Genomic DNA, 17,012 nt, shown 5'->3' on the forward strand with positions numbered 1-17,012 from the left:
TTGGAGGACATTTTGGTGCAGACAAGACTTATGAGCAGTTGAACCGGTTTTATTTCTGGCCGAAGATGAGATCTGAAGTGGAAAAGTATGTAAAAAATTGTAAAGTCTATCAATATGCAAAGGGAAGGAGCCAAAACACAGGTTTGTATGTTTTATTGCCTATTCCAGATAGACCTTGGGATATGGTAAGTATGGATTTTGTTTTTGGGTTTACCAAAAACTCAAAGAGGAAATGATTCAATTTATGTTGTGGTTGACAGATTTTCTAAAATGGCACATTTTATTCCATGTTATAAAACCAGTGATGCTACTCACATTGCTAATATGTTTTTTAAGGAGATTGTAAGGTTGCATGGGTTACCTAAGAGCATTGTTTCAGACAGGGACACCAGATTTATTGGTCATTTCTGGAGGACATTGTGGAAGAAACTTGATACTAAAATAAGTTTCAGTTCAACTTATCATCCTCAAACTGATGGACAAACTGAAGTTGTAAATAGAAGCTTGGGTAATCTTCTGAGAAGTCTTACAGGTGAACATCCAAAATAGTGGGATCAAATTTTGGCACAGGATGAATATGCTTATAATGATTCTCCTAACAGGAGTACAGGGCAGAGTCTATTCCATATAGTTTATGGAATGCACCCAGGAGGAGTGTCTGAATTAAGAGACTTGGGTAAAGCTGAAATGAGAAGTGCTGAAAGAGAAGATTTTACTTCAGAGATTCAAGCAATACATGAACAAGTAAAACAACAGTTACAGGATAGTAACATAAAGTACAAGAGCAGAGCAAATTTGAAGAAGAGAGAAGTTAACTTTGAGGTTGGAGATTTGGTTTTAGCACACCCGAGGAAGGAAAGATTTCCAAAAAGGGAGTATAACAAGTTAAAATTTAAGAAAATTGGACCATGCAAAGTTTTGAGGAAATTTTCTGCAAATGCATATGAAATTGAATTACCCCCTGATATTGGCATATCTCCAATTTTCAATGTTGTTGACTTGTATAGGTATGAAAGTGGAAATGCAGAGGATACAACAGAAGATAAGGAAGAACAAGAGGTTGATTGGGTAAAACAGTTACCTACAGCAAAGGCATTGCAGCCAGAGAAGATATTGGATAAGAGATTGTTTAAAAGGACAAGAGGATAGGAGAATTTTCAATATTTTGTCAAATGGAAGGATAAACCAATTGATGATGCTACCTGGATGACAGATGCCACGCTACAGAAGTTGGGTAGTTCTGTAGATGAGCTCATGGACAGGAGCCCATGAAGAATTTTTTCCTCAGGAGTCTGATGCAGGAGCATGAGGCTTGAAGATAAAATATTTTGAATTTATTCCAAAAATACAAAAAATTTACAAGCAAAGGAGTGGGGTCCTTTAGTTGTCACTTTACAAAGCTTTCTAGATAGGATTAGAGCTAGAATTTAGGGATTTGGATTATCATGTAATAAATTCAAGTAGTTAGGCTTAGTTGAGATTCTCGAGGAGAATATCATGCAGATTAGATAGGATTAGGCAGTTTTGATCCATTGATTTAGGATCTGGTTGTTGTATGTACAAGTATTTATGTAAGTTTTGAATTAATGTAAAAGGATTTGGCTGTGGAGGATTAGACTGTAAAAAAATGAAATATCCCCATGTCTTTGTGTATTCTGCGCATGAATGGTTAAATCCTGGAGGTTTGAATTTCCTTCGAAATATCTTTGAGTGTTGTTGATTTCCAGTTTGGCCTCTATAGAATTAGAGTTTCATATAATCTTGTGTTATCGTGTTTAAATCTTCACTCACTGTGTATTGAAATAACTTAACGTATTTCGAAACCATAGAGTTTAGTTAGCGATATCCTGAATCTGATAGTTGAGGACTAAACTTGGCGGAAGCGCTAAAACCTTGGCGGAATGAGGAAAATATGATAAATTCGCGAGGAATCTAGGAAAAGACCTGAACCGTTTGATCGATAGATCCGATAGATCTAATGGTCATCGCGTGCTTACAAGCACAATAGTTAAACAAAATAGAAAGGCGGTCTTTGTAGGTGAAAGTTGTTTCTCGCGCGGTCTCAAGGCGGTAAGCTGTATTTTGAAAATTCACGTGATTCCACTTAGCAGCTGACACGTAGCACGGGGAAACTGCTTTTCTCACGTGCCCTCGGCTTGTTATACATCGGCAAGAATTCCACGCGATATTACGCGTCAACCGTTGGATCAAGCGGGATTGATCAACGGTGAAGATCATCCGGCTAGTTTGCGAGCAGGGAAAGCAATAACCGTCGGATTGAGTGTTGAGATCGACGATGGAGGTTTAAAGCGATAAAGGTTTGTGGAATGACAGACGCGATAAGGTTTTAAATTGAAGTTTTATTTCCTGTTGGTTCCATGGAAAAAGTGAAGGTTTGCCATATTTCGGGTAAATTAACCAGTTTTGCTATTATAGCAGAATAACTAAATTTGGAGGTTGATGACTGATACTCCAAAGGAAATCCAAGAGGAAGTTCCACCCGAGCTTGAAGAAATCGTTTCTGGTTTTGAACGATTATCCTTAACACCTGCAACCACCCCACCATTTACTATCTCATTTGACTTTCTTTGGAAGAGGTAATCCAATGAAGCCCTTTACTTTGTTGTACAATCTCTAATGAGATGTACTTGATAAGTAGTTGGCACTAGTAAGAAAATATCACTTGGAGTAACCATATTAAAATATGCAAGTAATGCATAAACTATTTGTATGAATGGAAAACTATTAAAAATTAGCAATTTCAAAATAAACAACACAAAAAATGAACTCTAAATGTCAAAGTTATACCCTTTTAAGAAAGGCATAAAGGTAACCAAAGTGTTGTTGGTTGTGGTGCCTTATTATCTTCCTGATTCATAGGTTTTGTTTTCTAACCATTTTTAGACCCTAGTTCCTGATGGGGAGTGTAGGGGGGCTTGTCCCCCTACTATTGTCATCAAGGGATCTTGAGGGGGTGGCGACAATTATTTAGAGCCCCTAGAGAAGGGGTTCATGGGTCAACGCCATCGAATAATTTTTTTTGTTTGTAAAATAACCTTGTAAAATATTGTAATTTGATAGTCAATCTAGATCGTTCATCTCTAGGTCATAAGATTTGATGGTAGAAGTAATGGTGTTTTTCCTAGAAGAAAACCCTCCTTTTATGAGGGAATTGTATCGTGATTACACATTTTTATTGAGAGAGCATTACAGTTGAGAATGAAGAGACTAAGAGGGAGTGAATAGGTTGAAAGAGAGCGAAGAAGAGATTGCAACGAATGTGTTGTACATTGTATCCCTTCATTTACTCGATGCAATAAAAGGAAGGATTGACTATTTCTCCATGGACATAACCTAGATTGGGTGAACCACGTATATTGGTGTCTCATTTGCATGATTTCAATATACATTTTATTTTTGCATTCAATTTTATTTTATTGCTCCAATATTTTATTCCTAATAGGGGTCACATGGAAAGCAGAAGTTAGTCCATGTGGTGACCGGGCATAACAAGGTTGACAAGTTAAAAAAATCATTCCATTATCTTTGTTTATAAGTTCACTTTTACAAGTAAGTTACTTATTATGTGACATTTTTTTGTCACTAGAGCAATCGACAATAGTGTCAATTTGATACTTGTATGATACAAGATTAGTTATAACTGCTAACACTATAACCTCTACGTGTGTATGTACACTCCTTCCACAAATACAAGTTAATCAGGTGGATTTGAACCTTGAATCTCATAGTATACATAATACTTCATAATATGGAAATCATCAATTATACTACCCCTCAATGGTTAAATGAGCAACTTTTATAAAATATGTGTGAATCATTTTGACAATAAAGCTACTTTATAAATTAAAATTGTATCTAAAAAATAATATAAACAAGAGCAATAAAGTTACTTTATAAGATTTGCTTTTATAATTTAAGTGAAATGTAGTTTACAATATGATTATGTAATAATTTGAATTTGCAATGAGATTTTCAAAAAGTAACTTAATAAAGAGAAACACTTGAACTCATGGTCACTTATTTAATAAAGTAACTTACAATTAAATTAGTTGATGCAAAATATATAGTGAATATTATAATAGAGAAAATGTTTATTTTTTTTAGCCTCTAAGTGTGTGTCTATTCAAAAAACCCTTTTTTGTTTGGAAAAAAATTCCAATGTGGCCACAAACAAAAAAAGTCCACAACATCCATGTTAAATCTTGATTAGTTTTACCCAAAAAAGATGCAATATTTCTCTTTGTTTTTTATTTGTTTAGCTCACATAAAGTGTAGAGCAAAGAGCATATACAGAAAATAAAACAAATTTAAGTTTGTTTTTGGTTTGCTTAAAAAACATAGATTGCATGATAAATAGCATATTTGCAAACTGAAAACATAAACAAAAAACCTATAGTATTAACTTAGTGAAATAAAATTTAAAAGGTGCGATGAAACATTATACCTCCAAATTTAACCTAAAATGTTGTATCTTAGACAAATAAAAATATTTTAAGGTGAAATGGAAAGTATTTGCAACTGAAAGCAAGGCTTCAATGCAATGTAACAACTCACTCAACCCAAAAGTGTACAAAAATAGTAGATCCCATAAATATTTTAATATATGCAATGACATAGATTCAAGATATCAATCAATAATGAGAGCGGATCTTCACATGAACTATAATATCATGTGCAACAAAATATAATAGTCATACCAAATGAACATTTTAAGAAAATACTCATAGTATGAGATTAAATATTGATACATTATTGTTTCTAAGTAGTTAAAACCTTCAAAGAGGGAAACAATCTACAACCCTAGCCAAAATCACCACTTGGGGAAATATATCAATGGAATAGAAAAATAATACATTTAAGAGTTTCCCACAATCATTCTTTGGCAAATGAGACTCTATTCTCTTTCAATAGAGATCATAAACCAATAAGTGCGGTTAAGCCATGGATTGAGTATTGATGAGAAATAATATTATTTTATGTCTAAATCATATTGTAACAACTAAATTACAAAATTAGAAATGTATGCTAAATAGAAATAATAAATAAATATACTTCTACCTAAAGAATAACTCATAATTATATAAATATTTAATTTATTATTTAAGTTGTATTTTGGAAATAAAATAAAAACAACCGTGAAATGAGACTTTTTTTTTTGTCAAGTTGTCTGTGATCCTCCATGCTTGACTTGTGACCCAAGGGCATCTAATCCATCAAAGTCACATGGGAATCGCACCCAACTTGGGCCACACCAGCCCTAAGCTTACTGAATTTTTTAGCATGTCTCCTCCCCCGACATCTAATCCATCAAAGTCACCTGGGAATTACACCCTAAGTCACCTGGGATTTTTTAGCATGTCTCCTCCCCCTAACACAGGGTACAACCACCCCCCTTGAGGTTTGACCCTGGGTCGCCTTGCTAAGGAGGCCCATCCTCAACTGATTGTGCTAGTGGGACTTGACACCCTGAAATAGAACTTTCATTACAATGATTTAAAATCCATAATGATAATCCCTTTATGATTAATATTTTTAATAATCATTGTTGAAGTTTTAGGTTTAATATATTTTCATTTTCCATGCTTCTCAAAAATTTATGATAAAAATTTAATTTTATATTTTCATTAACATAAAATTAAATTATTATATTAAAAATTTATATTATTTTATATCTACCTATCAATTTGATGTTTAACTTAATTATAATTTTTAAATTAAATTACTATTATTATTTTATGTTTTATTCAAAATCATATTATTATTAATAAAATCATTAAATTTTTTTTTAAATGAATACTATAATTATAGTTTCAACACCACTATTACCTAATGATTACCTAATTATTTTTTGGAAGAAAATGAAATATTTTACATCTATTCAAAACCATGAAATATTTTACATCTATTCAAAACCACACTATTATTAGTGGGATTTAATCATTTGACCTCTTTAAAATAAAGAATTTTACATCGCATTCAAAACCAACCAAACCACATTATTATTGGTGGGATTTAATCATTTGACCTCTTTAAAATAAGGAATTTTACATGGCATTCAAAACCAACCAACTTATTATGAGTGAATTTAATCATTTCATTTCTTTTAAAAAAAGATATGTTCTTAATCATTAAACGTATTCCAATTATACACATTTGACACCCAATTTATCGTTCATCCATATGAATATAACAAGGACTCTATCAAAGAAACGACTTGGAAGAATAAAATCAAATTTTTCCATAAGCATCCATGGAAGAAGAAAATGAAATTTTGATGTAAACATTAATGCATTTGACATGGTATACAAGCATTCATTTGTTATCACTGGTTATGAAATTGGAAAAAGATAATTTTTGACTAGGTGTAAACATTCCCTCACGATGGGACCCACCATTCTTCAAGATCATCATTCTGAAAACCCTAACGTTCTTCATCACTTGACGAAAATTCTTCATCACTTGACATAATGGATCCACTCAACCCGTTCTGCAACGCCATTCCGTCGAGGCCGAACATCAATCCTTTCGCCGTGACCCCCGCAAGAACCCTCGGTCCGAGCCCCAAACCCGTATGGTGTCCGGCACCCGCGTTGTTGTTTCCGACAAGACGCGATCCCAGCAAGCCTATGTAATTCTCAAGTGGCCAAGAACCCATAAATGGCGGCACTGGTTGGCTTGCCATTGGAGACGAACTGGAGGGCAAGGGCTAACCAGCCATATATTGTGTATTAAATGCTGGCCCATGTATGCGCTCCATGACTTGCTTGACATACATAGATGGGCCAGCATTTAATACACAATATATGGCTGGTTGCATTTAATACACAATATATGGCTGGTTAACCCTTGGTTGCATTTAATACACAATATATGGCTGGTTAGCCTTTGCCGAGAGCTAACCAGCCATATATTGTGTATTAAATGCTGGCCCATCTATGTATGTCAAGCAAGTCATGGGGCACATACATAACCATGGAACGGGACTCCGGCAGCCACCTTGGGTTTCCGGTGACGAAGGCGGGACCCACCAACCGCGGGCCCGCCCCGTCTCGTTTTTTTTTTACAACAGCGACCTCCCCGCGCGCCAAAACGCTATAGACATATGTTCAAAATCGGTCTGCCTCTGCAACCCGGATTGACGCTGCGCAAGAGCGGGGGATCGTTCTGAACTTTCACTGGAGTCCTTGCTTTCCCAGCAACCATTGTAAGATGCCGTCTATCCATGATTTTGAAAACAAAAAAAGATTAGTATAACCTCGACATGAAGATTTGTAAGCTGAAATGTTACAACGCCGCTTCCTCTAAAAAATCCATTCCAGAACAGAGCGGTCTTTATAAAAAAAAGTTCTTGAATTCATAAACCTCGAAAAAGAAATTTCATGTATAACAGAGGATTAAAAAAGTCAAAAAGATCAGCAGATTTAAAGAAGCTGGCAATCTCGAATCTTTAACTCAATAACAGTGGAGAGCGCGCTGAAGCTTACGTTTTTCAAAAAATCATCAAGAAAACCTTTCCAGAAAGTTCGTGCAATGAGCAGCTACAACTAAGAAAGAACATGCATGTTGATGTATGAAATCAATTCCTGGCCTCCGAAACTAGAGTAGCATTATATTCATTCTCCTGGGACTTCAAAAACTCCAGTTCAATGATTATCTCTATAATCTTTTTGCTGTTTGATAGTCCTTTATTGTCCATTACCTCAAGGTCTGTTTGCATCTGTGAAAGAGTGGGCTCCAAATTTCTCTTTTCATCATTCCACAAATGTCCATGTTGTTCAATTTGTCTTAATAAATCCTGAATCATTTCCTTGGATTCATTCAACTGAATCATTTCCTGCACAGAGGCATTTTTCACACCTTCCTCGCACAGACAGAAAACACCATGAATTTTTTTTTAATTTGAAACTAATCATTTCAATCAGTCTCCTCCAATAGCTCTATTCACGCTAGTATACAGCGTCCAAAACAACCCAAAATTTTATATCCAACCCTTAAAATCCACATTCATAAAATTTAACTAATCTATTTATTTGACACTAATCATTTAAATTGGTCTCCTCCAATAGCTCTATTCACATGACACACTGGTATACAAATATCAAACAACATTTCCATCCAGAAATTAACTCAAAATAGGATGAAATTGATTTTGTATCCTGGACTGCAGGTACACAGAAAGTGGATCTCATTTTGTCTGATTATTTCGTAGACATAAAATAGCAACAATAATCTTTTCATATTGCATTCTTTTGAAAGAATGCCAATTAGACAAAGGATAACAATTTGACCTGGAAGAATAACTACTATAGATATGAAAATTTGCATAACAAGACTGCCAACACTAGTACTTGCAGAGCAGCATTAGTCCATTAGTTCCTCACAGTAGTAACATATTATTTAAGCATGGCAACCACTTGAGGAGAAACTTCAGTAATAGGGTTGGGTCTTCAGAATATAAACCCATGTCATGATGCATATTTATCACACAACAAGCTTCAGCAGTCAACCCTGCACATCAATTGCTGCATATTTATCACACAACAAGCTTCAGCAGTCAACTCTGCACATCAATTGCTGAGGTGAACTAATTATTCTTAACCTACTAGTGGTTCGGCGCGAATATTATTGTAGCTCCGTATGAATTTAATTTTAATTTCAAGTTTCAAATGCTACCTCTTTAATAGTGTTGATTTTAAGGGGAAACAAAATTTGCACACATTGAAAAAGGTGCATAAAGAAAGTATTCATGTTCATAAAATGTAATTCACAAGGTAAGCCATTCTAGATCAGAAGTGAAACTTCTGAATGAAAAGGTGCAACATTTGAATTTCATTATTCCAAAAGTGGTATGTTAAGAAACTAGCCCTTCACATCCAATTGTTGTTCACAAGAAAAGGCAGGAGCATATGGAAATAAGTTTTCCTAAAGTGAAACATGAGGAAATCATCCCTACATGTTCCACTGGGGTCTAGAAGGAAAAGTACCAGCTCTTGGACATAAGGTTTCCTCCTAAACATGATAAATGGAAGGAGAAAATAACTCTTTCATATCTCAAGGATCATATGTCAAACGTTCAAGCAAAGCTTGATAATACAAAGGGAAAGAAACATGTTGAACATTATACATCGAGCATGCAAGATGGCCAGAGTGCAACTCAATATGGATTTAAAGAAGCTTTTGTTTCTAATGAACATGAGAGAAGAGGGGAGGGATCTCTGAATTTTCTAGCATTAAAGGATCCCTTATCAAGCATTCATATGCTTAGTTGTCTAGATGAAAAGAAACATATCAAATGGAACCCATCAGATATGGAATAGGTGTGGTGGAGACCTACCACTGAATATGCAGAATCTATTTTTTCTAGTCAACATGAGATAAATAGGGGAAAATTGATTAATTGTTCACAATTAAAGGATCCAATGCAAATTGTTTGTATCAAATTCAAGCATACATAAGAAAGGAGACATGGTGGAGAAAAGATGCCAACCTTACAACAAGCCCTGAAAAGGCAAAATGTTGAATGTGCGGAATCCAGTTTCCTTGATAAATATGAGAAGTGCAGTGAAAAATCATGGAATTTGGAAAATGTCAATAAGCCTATCTCAAGTGCCATTCATTTATATTTGAAGCATATAGAAGAAGAAAAACATGCTAAGCAGGACTTATGAAGAAGAGTTGATTCTTTAGAAGCAGACGATGTCGAAAAGGCTAAAGAGGATCAAGTAGCAGAGAAAAAAAGAAAAATAAAGAGGACCCTTTAGACAATAGGTCAGTGGATGATTTTGGAATCCAGATGAGCCACATTAGCTCATTGATTCAAGCAAGCACTCAAAAAGAGATAGACAACAATGATATAGAGACAATGTATTCGACATAAACAAGAGAAAACTGGAATTTATAGCCTGAGAGAGAGTTATGGGAAGAAAAACAATTCCAACTGTAAGGTGGAGCCAGAGTTCCATGAGTAGTATCAGAGGAATTCAACATTGGGAATGTGATAGAAGGAAGTCATTTCCTGGAAGGGTGAAGTCCGCCCAACCTAGTCATAAAAACCAAGTGCATCCCTCATGTAGCAAGAAATAAGCATGCATATTTCCTCATATAGAGGTCTTGAGTACTTTGGCCCAACTGTCTCATCCATTATGAAAATGCATGACTTACATGCAAACAATAACAAAGAAGTTGTTCCATAGAAATCACCAAGATGGATATTTTGATTTGAGGTCTACTAGTTCACTAAACATAATTCTCCACCCCTTATTCTGAAGGAGTTGGAGCCAAGAAAGTTCCTACTAGCTCATCAGTTGAAGAAGGCCCACATGAGAAAATATGAAGAGATTCCTCAATTTGATTGCCATTTTACATGCAGTCACTTTGTTTTTTTTTGTCCAAGAGTCTCTTTATTTGCGGTTTACATGCAGTCACTTTGTTTTTTTTTGTCCAAGAGTCTCTTTATTTGCGCCCTTCAGTTCAATATCTCAGAAAACACTAGACAAAAGACACTTACCTATTTCAATTAGTTGAATAAAAAGGGTTTTTTTGAAGGGTCTGTTGGAGAGGAATCTATTATTTAAAAGATCAAGAAAATATTTTCCTTTCAAAACCTAAATGTACTATCACTGAAATATTATACCATACATTAACCACTAAATAAAATTAACAAAAACACATATAATCCATAATACCTAGTATTTAAATGGAGCAAAATTAAGCATAAAAGATATATACTTTATAAAATTGAAAAGGTCATATATATATACTTTTAATATAATAAACCTAACCCTAACATCAAGATAAAATATCCACCTTTTGAAGAACATGAAAATTGAACTTTTAAATAAAATAAACTGAAATTTTAAATAAAGTTTCCTGTTATACCCATAAAGCTATTCATATTTGGAAAAACCGGATGATCTGCATTTTGTCAATGTCAGTTGGTCACATGTCAATGCATTTCCAAAAATAGTAAGAAAATGTCAATAAAATACTGTAACTGATAAAATTACTGAACACAAATGAGTATACAAAATACCATTTTAAACCTGAAAAAGGAGAATTGGAATTTCTTATGTCGAAGCATATAAGTATGCAAATTTTTAATAAGATATTTTTACATTCTACATTCTACATCTCCACCACTGGAAACCACTGGAAATAGTAGTCAGATTGTTTTGGTCCTGAAAATTTCAATATTTTGATAAAATTTGTTACGGATTTTTATAAATTCAGGTTATCAAATTGTGTTTCAGAGGTTTTTGATAACGCTGAATTCATTTCCATCATAAAAAAGATACTGAATTCATTTCCATTATCAAAAACATGATTTAAACACTGCTACACAAAGATTTCTTGAAATCTTTTTTGCCCAAATTCCATCGCCTAAATATAAGAAAAAAAACAAAAACAAATAACTATTCTCAAACTATATTGCAAGTATACTTGCAAAATTAGCTCCAATATTATTGGATCTAATTCAGTTTTGAGAAAGACAAATAAATTAGGCAGCTTAGGCCAGTTGAAAAGTTATTATTATTGAAAAGATGGATTAAAATCTGTTAATTGATTAATTTCACAGAATGCTAAATTAACCCATTTCAGAGGGGCCTACTAAAGAGCTTGAGGTTCAGGAACTATAGTCTGCAACTTAACCGTAAGGATGCAGTCTTTAATATGGTATTCAGGATTTGACAATAGAAACAGGTTGGTCAAATTGATAACTCGGTTATTCCTACAGATCCAGGTCTTGCAGCCTTGCACTGCATGATACTCACAACTTTTGTTAATTCATTAGAAACCTAAACATAAAAACCCCCCTGTTGGTTTTCTCATGCTTGGGAAATGCCAGCCAAATGGATCCTGGGCTTCTATAATCCAGGCCCAGATCATGTTCTTAGAGGGGTTACAACTGACAAACTCTTCAACAAGGTTATGGCTGCCTGCTTCATAAAGTATCCTTATATTCATCAGAAGAAATTTTAACTTGAGGATGAACAATGCAAACCAAAATATGGCCTTGCAGTAACCTTGGGGACAAAGTTGCAGGCCTTCTTGGGTGCCCATCTTCTCCAAGGTCATCTCAAGGGCCGGGCAGCTGATTGGAAAGGCATACCTACTGACACTTGAACTAAATGCACAGTAAGACCAGCAGATCTAAAGCATGCAAAACACAATAACAATGAAATCAGGAATAAATTCGACAGGACTACCAACAAACCCTCCTAGGTCATGATCCCCACCAGAGGTTGTTCATTACTTAGAAATTTTGAAAAAGCTTATAAAAAATGATGAAGACAATCCTGGATTTTGGCTTTAGCTTGTGGGTGGAAACTTCATTGATTAAATTGTTCATGTTCTTTGATTGGCTCTTTTATTAACAATGTTTTCCAAATTTGCAAGGCCTGAAGCTTTTCCTCATATTGTATCTGAGAATTTGACAAAGGTATTTATGGTCTGATTACATCTGGATTGCTTTCTTCAGTAGTCTCTTGTTTTCCTAGATCTTTTGCTTCCATGGTGATTCTTCCCTCTGGATTTCAATCGATGCTGTTGTAGAAGAGCTAACTAGCTCATTTCCTAGGTATTTTGATTTTTCCCACCAGACTCTTCTTCCTCACTTTGTGAAACCACTCAGGTATGTGGTAATGCAAAATTTTCCTTCTGTTTGTTGCAACCTTTTTGGACACTTAGCCATCTGATTGTCTGTTCTTTTTTTTTGTGATATCTTGCATCTAAAAGGCATATTTTTATAACCTACACGCTGCCTACAGCAAGCCCCATCACACTTAAGGATTACACTATCCAGCAATCAGCGGAGCCTCAAACCATCCTTGAGGTTACATTAGTGACAAGAGGGTTAGTCCAAGGACCAAGACTCCTAGCATTTCAATACACACAGACCATGGACACACAAACATGGCTTTTTCATATTTTCATGAACCAGATGTTTGGATGGAATTATGCACGTGGAACATTACCCTAAAAGTGACACATCTCTGAAATGGAAAAATGTCTGCTAAGTGGTTTGGGTGATAGGTATTGGTTTGTCTTATAAGTGCTATTCTACCAAAGCCTAAAGGGGTGAATGCCACATGGATCAAAACGTAAAATAGGTCACATAGGTGAAGGAAATATCAGTATCACCTCCTTAACCAATGGATCCAGCACATTGAAATGTCTGGGCTGCTTAGGCCAAAAACGCCTATTTTTTTGATAGTTGGTGCTATATATTGCAGCAATTGATGTGCAGGGTTGACTGTTGAAGCTTGTTGTGTGATAAATATGCATCATGACATGGGTATATATTCTGAAGACACAACCCTATTACTGAAGTTTCTCCTCAAGTGGTTGCCATGCTTAAATAATATGTTACTACTGTGAGGAACTAATGGACTAATGCTGCTCTGCAAGTACTAGTGCTGGCAGTCTTGTCATGCAAACTTTCATATCTAGAGTAGTTATTCTTCCAGGTCAAATTGTTATCCTTTGTCTAATTGGCATTCTTTCAAAAGAATGCAATATGAAAAGATTATTGTTGCTATTTTATGTCTATGAAATAATCAGACAAAATGAGATCCACTTTCTGTGTACCTGCAGTCCAGGATACAAAATCAATTTCATCCTATTTTGAGTTAATTTCTGGATGGAAATGTTGTTTGATATTTGTATACCAGTGTGTCATGTGAATAGAGCTATTGGAGGAGACCAATTTAAATGATTAGTGTCAAATAAATAGATTAGTTAAATTTTATGAATGTGGATTTTAAGGGTTGGATATAAAATTTTGGGTTGTTTTGGACGCTGTATACCAGCGTGAATAGAGCTATTGGAGGAGACTGATTGAAATGATTAGTTTCAAATTTAAAAAAAAAAATCATGGTGTTTTCTGTCTGTGCGAGGAAGGTGTGAAAAATGCTTCTGTGCAGGAATGATTCAGTTGAATGAATCCAAGGAAATGATTCAGGATTTATTAAGACAAATTGAACAACATGGACATTTGTGGAATGATGAAAAGAGAAATTTGGAGCCCACTCTTTCATAGATGCAAACAGACCTTGAGGTAATGGACAATAAAGGACTATCAAACAGCAAAAAGATTATAGAGATAATCATTGAACTGGAGTTTTTGAAGTCCCAGGAGAATGAATATAATGCTACTGTGGTTTCGGAGGCCAGGAATTGATTTCATACATCAACAGGCATGTTCTTTCTTAGTTGTAGCTACTCATTGCACGAACTCTCGGGAAAGGTTTTCTTGATGATTTTTTGAAAAACGTAAGCTTCAGCGCGCTCTCCACTGTTATTGAGTTAAAGATTCGAGATTGCCAGCTTCTTTAAATCTGCTGATCTTTTTGACTTTTTTAATCCTCTGTTATACTTGAAATTTCTTTTTCGAGGTTTATGAATTCAAGAACTTTTTTTTATAAAGACCGCTCTGTTCTGGAATGGATCTTTTAGAGGAAGCGGCGTTGTAACATTTCAGCTTACAAATCTTCATGTCGAGGTTATACTAATCTTTTTTTGTTTTCAAAATCATGGATAGACGGCATCTTACAATGGTTGCTGGGAAAGCAAGGACTCCAGTGAAAGTTCAGAACGATCCCCCGCTCTTGCGCAGCGTCAATCCAGGTTGCAGAGGCAGACCGATTTCGAACATATGTCTATAGCGTTTTGGCGCGCGGGGAGGTCGTTGTTGTCAAAAAACGAGACGGGGCGGGCCCGCGGTTGGTGGGTCCCGCTTTCGTCACCGGAAACGCAAGGTGGCTGCCGGAGTCCCGTTCCATAGTTATGTATGTGCCCCATGACTTGCTTGACATACATAGATGGGCCAGCATTTAATACACAATATATGGCTGGTTAGCCCTTGCCGAACTGGAGGAGGGTGAGGATAATTAAAATTTCGAGGACGGGAAGGAACCTGAGCTGAGGCTGGGGTTGGTTTTTTAGACAGGGTAAGTGTAAGGGAAATTAGGGGGTGGGAAATTATCCCGGCATCCTGGTGGCATTTTTCACAGTGGAGCTGCCGGATAAGCAGTAACTGGCTCAACAACATCCTCTCCAGAAGTGATTCCATTTGTCGAAGCTGAACACCCTGAATCGTAGGGGGCCTAAGGATCGAACCTACGACCTACTCTTATCCACACCTCAACCATTCCCCGTGCCTTACGAGACAACGTCTGGAGCTGGAAACTGGCTAATAGAGGCATTTTGGAACGACCATCCAACATCGCCTAGCGAGGGAATTCATGGAAGAAGAATATTGAGTTAGCCAAAGGACAAACATTGTGATCCAATCCTCAGGAATAAAAATTAACTAAAGAATAGGCTTGAGGGTAACTTTCCATGTATCCACTCTGAAGGAGCATTGACAAAAGAGATGCATGATGGATTCCTCCTCCCCGCCACAAAAGAGATGCATGATGGATTCCTCCTCCCCGCCACATAGCACACAGTGGGAAGGTCCTTGGATGTTTCTCTTCCTCAGATTCTCTGCTTGTCAAAATTTTCCCTTTACCAATTCCCAACAAAACATATTAATCTTTGGAAGTCTATCATTATTCGAAATTTCCCCATATATTAGGAAGAGGAGAGGGAAATTTTTTTATAAGAAAATTATATTCCTCCTTAACGGTATAATTCTTTCTTTTCCCTCCTAACCAAATACTTTTATCTAGTTTTCTCGTTACTAGAGGAGCAAACCCTTTAATATTCAGTAAAATAAATTGCCACAAGTGCAACAAGTGCCCAAATAACTTCACTGATATCCACCCAAACCAATTTCCAAGCTTGTCCCAATTGGAAATATATGTAAGATGGGTGATGACATGCTCAGCCATCCAATAATTTAAATCATAGAACCTATGATCAACATCCAACAAATCAAAGAGAGGGGTGCAGTCTTTCCACAAATGAATACGCCTTCCATTATTGGGCTACTAGCCTAGCTGATCCAACAAAAACAGAGCTACCGCTTTACAAAGCTTCCAAATTTTTGTTCCTTTCCCTTCCCAAGATTCTTCTTCAAGTTTGAGTAAACAATTTTTGTGGAAGTAATTTCTTGTGAAATCCTTTTTCGACCATTCATTTGAATTCGAGAGTAGCCTCTAGACCAACTTTGCACCAATAGCCAAATTCATGAATTAGGGGTCTTTGATTGCTAAGCCCCCATAATTCTTTGGTTGCCTTACCAATTTCCAATTGACGAGATGAAACTTGTTTTCGTTGTTTTTTCCTCCCTGCTAGAGGAATTTCCAAATTACACTGCTTATACTGAGGATTATATTCTTTGGGGCTAACAACCCAGACCCAAAATACACAGGGAGAGAGGAGAGAACCGACTTTATAAGGGTAACTATACTGAAAATATTAATCCACCTTGCTACTCTGGAATGGATTCTTCTTTTAAGGATATCATAATCCTAGGATAGGAAAAGGAGGAATGATCAGTATCCACTGGGAATCTAAGAACACGAGATATTTCAAGAAAAGTAGATCTCGGACAATTCCAACCTATTAATTGACATTTCTTTTTATTAGTCATCCCACTAGACAACATAAGATATCAGTCCAGGATATTCTTGAATCTTGAGGCTATAGCAAGGGAGGCTCCATCGAGGAGAATGGTATCATCAACAAATTGAGAGTGATTGATATCCTGAACATTTCTGGCTATGCTCAAACCAGGAAGAGACCCGTCAACTCTAGCAACTTCAAGATTTTGACTCAAATATTAAACCATTATTATGTATAAGAGGGGAGACAAAGGACATTCTTGTTGCAGGCCTTTGGAAGAAAAAAGAACTTCGCTGGCCTGCCATTGATCAGAGGATAAATCAAGGGGGAACCAATGCAAACATTTATCCATGAAATGAATTCTTTACTGAAACCTAATTTTTTCAAAACAAGGAAAATAAAGGAATGAATTACCCGGTCAAAAGTGCTGGACATATCCAATTTAATGACCATTCCATCTTCTCCCGCCAACTTACTCGAGT

General features: G+C 35.8%; 1 pseudogene; it reads right to left on the minus strand.

Annotated features, from left to right (window-relative positions):
* Window positions 1-6,442: 6,442 nt before the first annotated feature.
* Window positions 6,443-15,245, minus strand: LOC149209592 (uncharacterized; annotated as a pseudogene).
* Window positions 15,246-17,012: the final 1,767 nt, after the last annotated feature.

This window comes from Pinus tabuliformis, chromosome 1_2, assembly GCF_031772625.1.
Source record: "Pinus tabuliformis cultivar Carrire ecotype Pingquan chromosome 1_2, CPIR1, whole genome shotgun sequence".
Classification (NCBI taxonomy): domain Eukaryota; kingdom Viridiplantae; phylum Streptophyta; class Pinopsida; order Pinales; family Pinaceae; genus Pinus; species Pinus tabuliformis.